The 12,449-nt window shown below is 43.9% G+C and overlaps 1 protein-coding gene across 1 annotated transcript in view; it reads left to right on the forward strand.

Annotated features, from left to right (window-relative positions):
• Positions 1-12,217, forward strand: part of ZNF662 (zinc finger protein 662) — a 45,677-nt gene extending 33,460 nt beyond the window's left edge. Inside the window, 4 exon segments of the mRNA XM_049693648.1 lie at positions 1,623-1,705; positions 3,683-3,792; positions 4,388-4,501; positions 12,082-12,217. The gene's annotated coding sequence lies outside the window, so the exon portion shown is untranslated.
• Positions 12,218-12,449: the final 232 nt, after the last annotated feature.

Below are 12,449 nucleotides of genomic sequence, written 5' to 3' on the forward strand. Positions count from 1 at the left end.
GATGGACCCTGAGACTTAATAGCAAACTGCAGATAAGGAGTTGAAATGGAAGTTGTTTTTAAGTCTACGAGTGCATGCACTTTTATGCTTATTAACGATTTCCAATCTAACTGATGGTGGCTATTTGTATTTCAGGTGTCGCCTTTAATGTGTAAACCTTCCTGATTCATTCTGTAGGATGGCAGAAGGCTTATTTCCTAATGATGAACTGGTTAACTGACCTAGAAAGGGAGTTAGAACTATTAGTTTACAAATAAAATTGCTTGGCTTCCCTGATGCAACAATATTTAGAACTTGGAGTATTTGAGACATGTCATGAAGTTGATGGATCATTTAATATGGTAGTGTTTTTCTTCTCACCACCTATCCCCAACACTCTTATAAAATTGAATGATCATCTTATAATCAATCTGTATTTAGAGGAAAAAAAATAGTAGTAGAGAGACATCAAGGTGTTCCTAATATGGGATTTCCCTGGCAGTCCAGTGGTTAAGACTTCCCTGGCGGTCCAGTGGTTAAGACTTCGCCTTCCAGTGCAGGGAGTGAAGGTTTGGTCCCTGGTCCGGGAGCTAAGATCCCACATGCCTGTGGCCAAAAAACCAAAACATAAAACAAAAGCAATATTGTAACAAATTCAATAGAGACTTTAAAAATGGTCCCATATCAGGGCTTCCCTGGTGGCACAGTGGTTAAGAATCTGCCTGCCAGTGTAGGGGACACAGGTTCGAGCCCTGGTTCGGGAAGATTCCCCATGCTGTGGAGCAACTAAGCCCTGTGAACCGCAACTACTGAGCCGGCACTCTAGAGCCTGCAAGCCACAACTACTGAAGTCCGCGCGCCTAGAGCCCTTGCTCTGCAACAAGAGAAGCCACTGCAATGAGAAGCCTGCGCACCGCATCGAAGAGTAGCGCCCGCTCACCGCAACTAGAGAAAAGCCTGCACACAGCAACGAAGACCCAACACAGCCAAAAAAAAAAAAGAGGTCCCACATCAAATCTTTAAAAAAAAAAGATGTTCCTAATAAACTATTTTCAAATTCCATTTTGACTTTTACTACTGTCTGACTGTGTGGATTCTTGGGATTTTATTTTTTTTGGCTGCATCGTGTGGCAGGCAGGATCTTCGTTCCCAGACCAGGGATCAAACTCACACCCTCATGCAGTGGAAGCATAGAGTCTTAACCACTGGACCACCAGGGAAGTCCTGACTCTAGGGATCTTAATTGGAACTCCAGTTTTCTTTTCAACCCATAACATTCTCTCCACTGTACCACTGTATGCCCTAGTTTCCTTTTCTGTCCTCTTTCCTAAGATGTCTTCTTTGGAGTATTGAAAATTAGTTTTGTCAGTCCACCTTCGCATCTGTTCGCTGAACCAGTCAGCTGAATATGTACCTGGGAAATTGTATACTAATTATATTCTCCACACGATTTCTGTTTCTGTGTTCCCTCTTATGCCTGCTGTCTCACCTCTGTGACTTGAGAATTGCCACCGATACAAGGCAATAACTAATGAATAGTATTGATAGTTCATGTAGCCCCTAAAAAGAATGGGTCAGATGCTATATGCAAGAATTAGGGTCAGTAGAATTATTGTCACTAATGCTTCTTTCTTTACTTTCAGTTCCTGAGAGTGTTACCTTTCTCTGAGACAGGAATAAAAGCGGTCAGATGACGACAACAGTGTCCTTAACAACCTGGCCCCAGGTGAGCTGGGTTCCCTCTGCCCCTGCATGTATGCATGTGCATATGTACAGAAATATTTATATATGCACATATTAAAGTATACAAGTGTATATAAATATAAGTTTATATATATTACATATGCATATATAAAATATATGTAACATACTTTTATATATATAAATATGTAAATTTGCTTTCTCATTGAGGTATAACTTATAATAAATATAACTCACTGTATAGCTCACTTTTTAAAAATATACACACCTGTAAGACCATCATTCATATTGAGACATAGAGCATTATCAGTACCTCAACAGACTCCCTCATGCACCATCCCAATCAGTCCACCCCAAAGTTGACCTTTATGGGACTTCCCTGGCGGTCCAGTGGTTAGGACTGCCCTCACTGCCAAGGGCCTGGGTTCAATCCCTGGTCAGGGAACTAAGATCCCACAAGCCGCGTTGCCAAAACAAAACAAAACAAAAAAGATGACCATTATTTTGACTGCTATGACAATATATTAGTTTTATTTGTTCTTAAATTTCATGTAAATGGAATCATTCAAAATTTACTTTTTTGTATCTGCCTTCTTTTGCTCAGTTTTATGTCTGTGAACTTCACCCGTGTGGTTGCACATAGCAGTAGTTTGTACTTTTTCATTGCTGAATAGTTTTCCATTATATGATTATACCACATTTTATTTATTCATTCTACCGTGGATGGACATTTTGATTGTTTCCAGTTTTCAACTACTATGAATAAGAAGGCAGCGAACATTCTTGCTTATGCCTTTTGATGAACACATGCACTCGTTTCTCTGGGGTGTATCTTTAGGAGTCAAATTGCTAGGTCATAGGCTATATATTTGGTTAGTTTTAGTAGATGCTGCCCAACAATCTTCTGAAATGGTTGTTCCAATTTATACTTTTACCAGCAGTACAAGAGAGTTCCAGTTGCTCCACATCCTTGCAAATACTTCTCATTCATTCTTGATATCATATTAGGTTTTTTAAATTGCCTTTTCTCCACTAAGGAGTGATACAGAGCACCACTTCCTATGTTTATTGCATACGTGGATGTCCACTTATGTGAAGTCGCTGTTGAGATACGTTCCCATTGTTTCTTACATTGTGTGTCATTTTTTTCCTCCAAGTTGTAGTAATTATGGATATGAGTCCTATGTCAGATGTATGTATTATGAAATTCCTTTTCCCAGTCTGTGGCTTGCTTTTTCACTCTCTTATTAATTTATTTTTTTGGCCGTGCCTCGAGGCTTGCAGGATCTTAGTTCCCCAATCAGGGATGGAACCCGGGCCCCCTGCAGTGGAAGCGCAGAGTCCTAACCACTGGAAAGCAAGGGAATTCCCACTTTTTCACTCTCTTCATGTTGTCCTTTGATAAACAGACTCTTCTCTAGCCCATCTCAAGTAAGTGGTACTTTCCTATGCTTCTCTGACCTCACTACCTCTACGTGGGGGTGGGGAGTCATGGACAAATGTGAGAGCATTGTGCCTGGGGTCGTGAGAAAGGAGACAAGAAGGAGGAAGAACTTGGATGAAAGCACAATTGAGAAATGACAGGAATGTGAGCAGCCCAAATAATCTGCCAAATATACGAAGTGGGAAGGGGCTCAGAGCTAAGGGAGCAGCCATATCCCATTATATGTTAGTTTTTCTTTTATATATATACATTCATGCTCAGGCCCAAGCCTAGCTTCTATATTATAGTCTATTTGGAGGTCGCATATGTTTGGAAGCTCATAGTGAAGGTGTATTTTGTTCTAACTGGGAAAGTATGTGGAACTCTGGCTGGCTGTCTACCTTTAATTTTTGTCCTCTTCCTCTACACCTTCCAACTTTTACACAAAAACCTCTCAGGCACATGAGGGACCCAGTACTAAATATACGTCCTTGTAGATGCTGTTCTCAGCCTCTCATTGACAGTTTTGACCATCACCAAAGTCCTGAGGCCTGGGATAGGAGGAACTTGTCGTTTCAGGAATCAGTGGCTTTTGAGGATGTGGCTGTGTACTTCACTGAAAAGGAATGGGCCAGCTTGATACCTGCTCAGAGGGCCTTGTACAGGAGTGTGATGCTGGAGAACTCTATGTAAGGCCTTCCTAAGAGCCTTGGCCTCTCTGCTGCTGTTCTCTCTGGGCCCTAAGAAGTTAAAGGTTCTCTTGTAACTATTAACTGACCCCAAATGGCGATGTTAAGAGTTTCCAGGTACACAGAGCCCTGGAGTCTATTTGACTTCCAAGAAGGCTTTCCTTCTTTTTCCATCATAAAAGCTGTCCTCCCTCTGTACCTGCCTTAGAGGTGATTCTCTGGGTACACCAGGGCTCGAGCAGTCTCTTGGTACTCTCACCCTAGTATTGAACCTCCAGATTATCTTGAGAGAACTCAGCCCCTTTGTCTCCATGTCGGAGTTGCTCCTAGGAGCCATACATCCGTTTTCCACAGTTAGAGAATTTTCCATTCTTTAACAAGGAAGGTAAAACATTTTGTTTTCCTTTAAATAGATATTCGCCTCCCAGAGTGTCTCAGGCTTCCTTGGAAGCACTGTCCAAGATCTCCTCCCAGAACCTGTCCTGTACCTGTTTAGGGTACCTCTTACTCAGTTCCCCCGGGGTTACTCTCCTCGCCGAGACTGACCCGTGTGACTCTGTGCTTCACTGTGTTGTTTCTTCTTCCCTTCAAGCAGCATCGTCCACTTCCAAACTAGCTCTGATCTCTCATCTTGAGCAAGGGAAAGAGTCACGTTTCACCCAGCCCCAGGGACCCCTAAGCAGGAGGAACAGGAGAGCAGGTTCTACAGGTGAGTTAAACAAGGAATGCCCTTTGTTTTTATTTGATTAAAATGATTAAGTGTGTTCTCTTTGCCCAGCATCATGGAGTGTTTGGGATCCTTAATCACACTGTTTCTGATTGGTCTGTTTTTCATCTATTTAAATGGAGTATGCAACACCATGCTTCAGTGTCTTACATACTAGGATGATTTTATCCCTGGGGATATGTGGAATGATTTTTCGAAGTACTTTACTGGTTATGTGTGATAACCATTTACCAGTTTCTCCCAGTTTTACAAAAATGATAAACTCAGTGCAAGTATTATCTTGTCAACTAATCAACAAAACAAATAGAAAAAATTATTTTTGCTTTTCATGATTATTAATAAGTTAAACATTTTTTAAAATTTGATTCTTATTTTATTTTGGAGTACAGTTAATTTACAATGCTGTGTTACTTTCAGGGGTACAACTAAGTGATTTAGTTATACGTATCCATATACCGATTCTTTTTCAGATTCTTTTCCATATAGGTTATTACAGAATATTGAGTAGAGTTCCCTGTGATATACAGTGGGTCCTTGTTAATGATCTATTTTATATGTATATTAATGTGTATATGTTAATCCAAACCTCCTAATATATCCCACCTGCCCACCTTTCCGCTTTGGTAACCATACGTTTCTTTTTTAAATCTGTAGTCTGTTTTGGGCTTGTCAGGTAGTTCATTTGTACCAATTATTAGATTCCCCCTTACACTTCACCTACCCAGGCAGATGTCAACTCCTGCAAAACCGCTCTGCTGAGGGTTCGTCATCCGTACGTGGGGAGACTCTAAGGAAGGAGGCTGGAGGTGGAGACCTTACTGCTAGGAGACTTGGAGACTAGGTGACTTGTCAAAGCTCTTCGAGGCCAGCGGGTCCACCATCCTTTGGGTGCACTAGGCTTGGTTAAGCTGTAGGGCGGCCCGCCTGGATCTGGTGATGGTGGTCCCATGCAGAGGGCACCAGGCACTACAGGGCCAGCCGGAGCTCATTTGCTGGTACATCCTCCCCAGCTCCCTCAGCCCCAGGACCCTCCATCCTTGGGACCCAAGCCTGCGCAGGCTCCAGGGATGTGACATTAGCTCAGGTTACCAGGCCTGAGGGGAATATAGTAGGCATTTCGTTCCTTCTTCTTCTTCTTTTGTTTGTTTGTTTCTAATTTAACTCTTAGGTTATATTGGAGTAGAGCTGATTTACAATGTTGTGTTTATTTTAGGTGTAGAGCAACTTGATTCAGTTATACATATCAATATATAAATTCTTTTTCGAATTCTTTCCCCATTTAGGTTATTACAGAGTGCTGAGTAGACTTTCCTGTGCTATAGAGTGGGTCCTTGTTGATTACATATTTTCTATATATATGAGTGTGTGTATGTTAATGCCAACTTCCTAATTTATCCCTCCTGCTCACCCTTCCCCTTTGGTAACCATAAATTTCTTTTTGAAGTCTGCGAGTCTGTTTCAGGCTTGTGGAGTAGTTCATTTGTATCAATTTTTAAATTCCACATGTAAGTGATATCCTATGATATTTGTCATTCTCTGTCTGACTGAGTTCACTTAGAATGATCACTTCTAAGTCCATCCATGTTGCTGCAGATGGCATTATTTCATTCTTTTTTTTTTTTAATGTCTGATGGATACTCCATTGTGTATATCAACCACATCTGCTTTATCCATTCATATGTTGATGGACATTTTGGTTGCTTTCATGTCTTGGCCATTTTCAATAGGGCAATGAACGTTGGCGTGCATGTGTCTTTTTTTTTTTTTTTTTTTTTTTTGCCGTACGCAGGCCTCTCACTGTTGTGGCCTCTCCCGTTGCGGAGCGCAGGCTCCAGATGCACAGGCTCAGCAGACGTGGCTCATGGGCCCAGCCGCTCCGCGGCATGTGGGATCTTCCTAGACCAGGGCACGAACCCGTGTCCCCTGCATCGGCAGGCGGACTCTCAACCACTGCACCACCAGGGAAGCCCCATGTGTCTTTTTGAAATAGGATTTTCTGCGGATATACTCCCAGGAGTGGGACTGCCAGATCATTTGGTAGCTCTAGTTTTAGTTTTTTAAGGAACCTCCATACTGTTCTTCACAGTGGCTCTTAACCAATTTCCATTCTCACCAACAGGGAGGAGGGTTCCCTTTTCTCCACACCCTCTCCAGCATTTATTGTTTGTAGACATTTTGATGATGGCCATTCTGACTGGTGCGATGTGATAGCTCGTTGTCATTTTCATTTGCATTTCTCTGATAATTAGCCACGTTGAGCATCTTTACATGTGCTTTTATTTTCTTTTTCCCTTAAACAGTGTGAGTAAAAGTTATCTCTTGAAATGGGCTTCTGGAAAGTCTTCCCGTTTTTGAATTCTTCGATGACCTACCCCAGGACATTACTTGAGGGCAGGTATCACTTAACGCCCCTCAGGCCTTGTGAACATTAAGTGCCCAGCAGCACCGGGTTTATAGCTGTTGTTACAGGAAGCAGCCACAAGGCGGCAGGATTTCTTCATGCTCCAGTGCGGTGACTCAGGCGGCCAGAGCCTTAGGGAAGGTTGTGTTCCTGGCTTGTGAATGAGAGGGGAGTGTGCCAGCACAAAGACTCAAGGGCTTGTGCCTCACTCCTTCTTCCCCCTTAGCCTGGCAGATGGCAACCCCTGCATAACCACTCTGCAGAGGGTGCTGTCGTCCGTACATGGGGCTACTCTAAGGAAGGAGGCTGGAGGTGGGGACCTTACCACTAGGGGACCTGGTGACCAGGTCCCTTGTCAACGCTCTTTGAGCCCAGAGGGTCCACCATCTTTTGGGTGCAGTAGGCTTGCCTTAGGTGTAGGAGGGCCTGCCTGGATCTGGTGATTGTAGTCCCACCTCGAGGGGACGGGGCACTCTGAGTCCGGGCGGGGCTCATTTGTTGGCACATCCTCTCCCCGGCTCCCTCCGCACCAGCGTACTCCAGCCAGGGGACCCAAGGCTGCTCAGGCTCCAGGGATGTGACACCAGCCCAGGTCACTAGGCCTGAGGGGAATAGAGTAGGCATTTCTTTCCTTTTTTTTTTTTGTTTTGTTTTTCATTTAACTTTTACTTTAAATTGGAGTTGAGTTGATTTACAATGTTGTTTTTGTTTTAGGTGTACAGCGAATTGATTCAGTTACAGATATCCATATGTCTATTGTTTTTCGAATTCTTTCCCCATTTAGGTTATTACAGAGTGCTGAGTAGAGTTCCCTGTTCTGTATAGTAGGTCCCTGTTGATGATCTATTTTATATGTGTGTGTGTGTGTGTGTGTGTACGTATGTTAATGCCAACCTCCTAATTTATATTCCCTGCCCACCTTTCCCCTTTGGTAACCATAAATGTCTTTTTGAAGTCTGCGAGTCTGTTTCTGTTTTGTCAAGTTGTCATTTGTATCAATTTTTACATTCCACCTATAAGTGTTATCCTATGATATTTGTCTTTGTCTGACTGTGTTCACTTAGTTTGATCACCTCTACATCCATCCGTTTTGTTGCAGATGGCATTATTTCATTTTTTTAATGGCTGCATCATATTTCATATATATGTACACCACATCTTCTTTATTGAGCACCTAACGTGAGCCAAGTATTATTGTGTGGAGTTTATATTCTTTATCTCAATGGTATAATAGCTCTGTGCAGTAAGGGGTTATTATTGTCACAATTTTTTTTTCCCATAAATAAATTTATTTATTTATTTAGCCTGTGTTGGGTCTTCGTTCCTGCACGTGCGCTTTCTCTAGTTGCAGCGAGCGGGGCCTACTCCTCGTTGCAGTGCACAGGCTTCTCACTGTGGTGGCTTCTCTTGCTGCGGAGCACAGGCTCTAGGTGCACAGGCTTCGGTAGTTATGGCCCGAGGGCTCAGTAGTTGTGGCTCACGGGCTCTAGAGCTCAGACTCAGTAGTCGTGGCACACAGGCTTAGTTGCTCTGGAGCATGTGGGATCTTGCCGTGTCCCCTGCATTGGCAGGCGGATTCTTAACCACTGCACCACCAGGGAAGTCCTATTGTCAGAATTTTACGAATGAATACATGGGGGTTTACTGAGAGGTTTGAATTCATATTCAGTGAGTATGTCTCCACGTGTGACCATGGTTGCACCACTTTCGTTTTTCATCTACCTCTATTGCTGCTTTGTGCCCCACTCTAGGTTCTTGAGGTAGGTATCCCAGGCTTCTCTCTCTTCACTACTCCTGGCCCTGCTGCTGAAAGACCTCCCGTGACCTGGCTCCCGTACACGGAGCCTGTGGAAGGGCCAGTCGCAGCCTCTGTCTTCCCTTCCATACTCAGAACTGAAGATCTTACTCAGAGGCCTTACTGGTGACGAGTCAGACGCTCACAGAAAATAATAGGAACAAAAGACAGAAAAGTTGGGGAAAGCAACTGTAGAGTTTATCACAGCCTGGCGATGGGGAAGAAGGCTAGAGAACCATGTTGGCTGGCAATCGATGTTACATAAATGAATATGTATGTGAAGATCTGATCGTTTATGTAGCAGAGCCAACTGTTGAGATAGGCATGTATGACAAGAAGCTGATAGCTGCTTGGACTTGCTAAAAATTGAATTAATTTTAAGCAATAGTGTTTAGTGAGAAGTGGCTGTGCCTCAGTATATTTCCAATGCCAAGAATATGCTGGTACCTAATTAGGCACCTGAGTCTTGTGCCACCCTGTGATAGAATCTGCACTGCATGCCATCCGTGCCAGGAGAACCAACCACCAGTCCAGCAACTGGAATGGAGGAGAAGCCCTCAAATGGACACTATAAGGTGGAGGGTTATTGAGATAATACCTGAAACAATGTCCTGAGAGCACCATGTTGCTGGATTTGACTTTAATAAAGTTTTTGCTCCAGGCGTATTGATACCTCAGAAAAGCCTGTGTAATTATAACAAAATTAGAAGTTTATTTTTTCTTTATTTAGTGTTGTAGTACAATGGGAACCGACACAGCAAAATTTGTTAACATTGCTGGAAAGTGGGTTATGTCCTTCTAAATTGCACTGCATCTACCAACTTGTAGGCAATAGGGATATGGTACAACCAATTTAAATTTTATATTTTAAAATACCACTCAGAAATGTTTAACTTCATATGATGATTTGAGCACAGACATCCAACTCTCTAATTCCCCATCCTTGTGACTGATCTTGTCCTGAAAAGAATACAAAAGAGAAGAGAACAAATAGCAATATACTACCTTTTGCCTCAGTTCTTAAGGACTTTTCTTCATTCTTAAGGACTTGTGTAGATGGATCTGAATTGATCCTGAGGGATGACTCAAAGCCTTTTCTGAGAAAGTTTCTGTTTCTTAGGCAGCAAGTAGATTTGAGCAAGGTTTTATTAATGTCCCTGAGTTTGGAGGAGCTAGGAGGGCATACTGAGTGACTGTTGAGGGACCAGATGAGAATGTCAGTATTTGTTGCAATAGCTCAGTAGTAATAGAAACTCTATTAAACATTAAACAAAGCCAAAGATGGATGGGTCTTCTCTCTAACTATCCTATTCTGAAGAATAGGACAAAGAAGGAAGGTACACACAACATGGCCAGATCACAGGGCTTCTCGGTCAAAGATGAAACTGATAAAGCCAGTACCTGGTGGATTGGCATCATCAAATGTGAGAGACACTCTGTAGGTTCCCCTCAATTCCTGAATTCTGGTCGATCTTCGCACGGGAATGTTGACTCGTATCAAACAGTCCTGGAGCTTACTGTCTGCAGGGAGGACCGCTCACACGGGCAATGAGCTCATGTTGCCATTCACCAAAGAGTCACTTATTCTCTCTGCGGGAGGGTTATTCTTCACACTCTGTTGAAGCCAGGCTTGGCCATGAGACTTGTTTGGTCCAATGCAAAGTGACCCTGACCCAGCCTCATGCACAGCATCCCGTTCCCTTTGAGTAGAATGCCTCCCCTTCCCGAGTTGCCTACTTAGAGAGCTGCTACTCATCCCAAACAGTCAGCTGGCTCAGAAGCCTTAGCCCACCTCTTCAGGCAGGTGTCAAGAGCAGCCTTTATGATAGCTCTAGTCATAGTATTCATTTCCACACCTTCTCTCTCCCACCTGGAGATCCTTGTGGGCAGAGGATAATGTTCTAGTCATCTTTGTCACCCTGGCCCCTTACATAGTTCATGGCACGTAGGAGATACTTAATAAATCTTGGATCAAGAAGTGAGTGAGTGAAATGATTTCTGCAATCAGTAGTTACAGCGTATATTGGACAGTTCAAGCGCGTCAACATTCATTTATTTGGCAGGCATTTATTAAGCTCATTCTTTGTGCCAAGCATCGTGATAGGTGCCAAGATTACATTTGTGAATAAGTTAGTCATGGCATCTGTCCTCATAGTGCTTAGGAAACCTACAAGAAGATAGACAGCCATATACAGTGGAAGGCAGGAGTCTGGCAAGAAATACACTTTCATGAATCCCACCCACATTGAAAGATCAGAGGGCAGAATATAGAATTGGGGTGGGGTACTTCCCTGGTGGTGCAGTGGTTAAGAATCCGCCTGCCATTGCAGGGGACATGGGTTCGAGCCCTGGTCCAGGAAGATCCCACATGCCACGGAGCAACTAAGTCCATGCGCCACAACTACTGAGCCTGCGCTCTAGAGCCCGCAGCCACAACTACTGAGCCCGTGTGCCACAACTACTGAAGCCTGCGCGCCTAGAGCCTGTGCTCCACAACAAGAGAGGCCACTGTAGTGAGAAGCCCGCGCACCACAACGAAGAGTAGCCCCCGCTCGCCGCAGCTAGAGAAAGCCCGTGTGCAGCAACAAAGACCCAACGCAGCCAAAAATAAATAAATAAATAAATTTATTTTTTTTAAAAAAGGGACTTCCCTGGTGGTGCAGTGGTTGAGAGTCTGCCTGCCGATGCAGGGGATATGGGTTAGTGTCCTGGTCCGGGAAGATCCCACATGCCGCGGAGCGGCTGGGCCCGTGAGCCATGGCTGCTGAGCCTGCGCGTCCAGAGCCTGTGCTCCGCAACGGGAGAGGCCACAACAGTGAGAGGCCCGCGTACCACAAAAAAACAACAACAACAAAAAAAAGGAGTGAGGTGGGGCTTGCTCAGGTTAAGGTCTGTCCAATGCCTATGGCAAGAGGTTGTTGAATTAATGCCTGTTATGAAGCTAGGAGGCCCTAGAGGCACAGTGGGCTCAGAGCCACAGATCTTCTTGGTGAGGAACAGATTATGGGAACAACTGTACTCATTTTCCTGAGTGTGTCTTAGTTCTCTCTCCACCCTTGTGAAGCCAGGACATGATACAGCAGTTAGGCAAAACCCCAGGCTGAATCAAAGCACAGAACAGCTTCCATATGGAATGTTGGCCACGCAGGGGTGCTATTTACTTCTTCAAATCCTCATTATTTAAAACATTTCTCTTATACTGCTGATTCTGGGACTAGCCTACGTGGTCTCTGTCAAACTGCACCTGCCAGCCTTGAAGTTCAGTGCACTTCCTCATTTTTATGCCTTCTGAGGGGATTGCTGTTTGTGACTGGGGAGAGCAATTCAAGATACCCATTACTATGCGTTCTCGGAATTCATCCTCAGGTCTTAAATGGTGTGATCAGCTAGACAGTGTCTCCTGACCTTGAGAAGGAGCGATTGGCATTAGGAAGCACGATGAGCTGATGCTGCCCTTCACTTATTCTCTAGACTGCCGCTTGGCTCCAGGAACAAGGTAAGAGAATCATCATAGCTTTTCTGAGGGCTCTGTGAGCAAGGCCTTGATGAAGCTGGAAGAGAAGACAGCTGTCATTTGATGAGCACCCATTAGGTATTACGTTCCTTGCGTTCATTGTCTATTTAAAACTTTCTAATAAACTTCACGAGGTAGGCATTATATCCCCATTTTATAGATGAGGAAACTGAGGCTGGATGGGTACATTATTTGTCCAAGGTTATACAGCCCAAAGTGG

Source organism: Orcinus orca, chromosome 10, assembly GCF_937001465.1.
Source record: "Orcinus orca chromosome 10, mOrcOrc1.1, whole genome shotgun sequence".
Lineage (NCBI taxonomy): Eukaryota > Metazoa > Chordata > Mammalia > Artiodactyla > Delphinidae > Orcinus > Orcinus orca.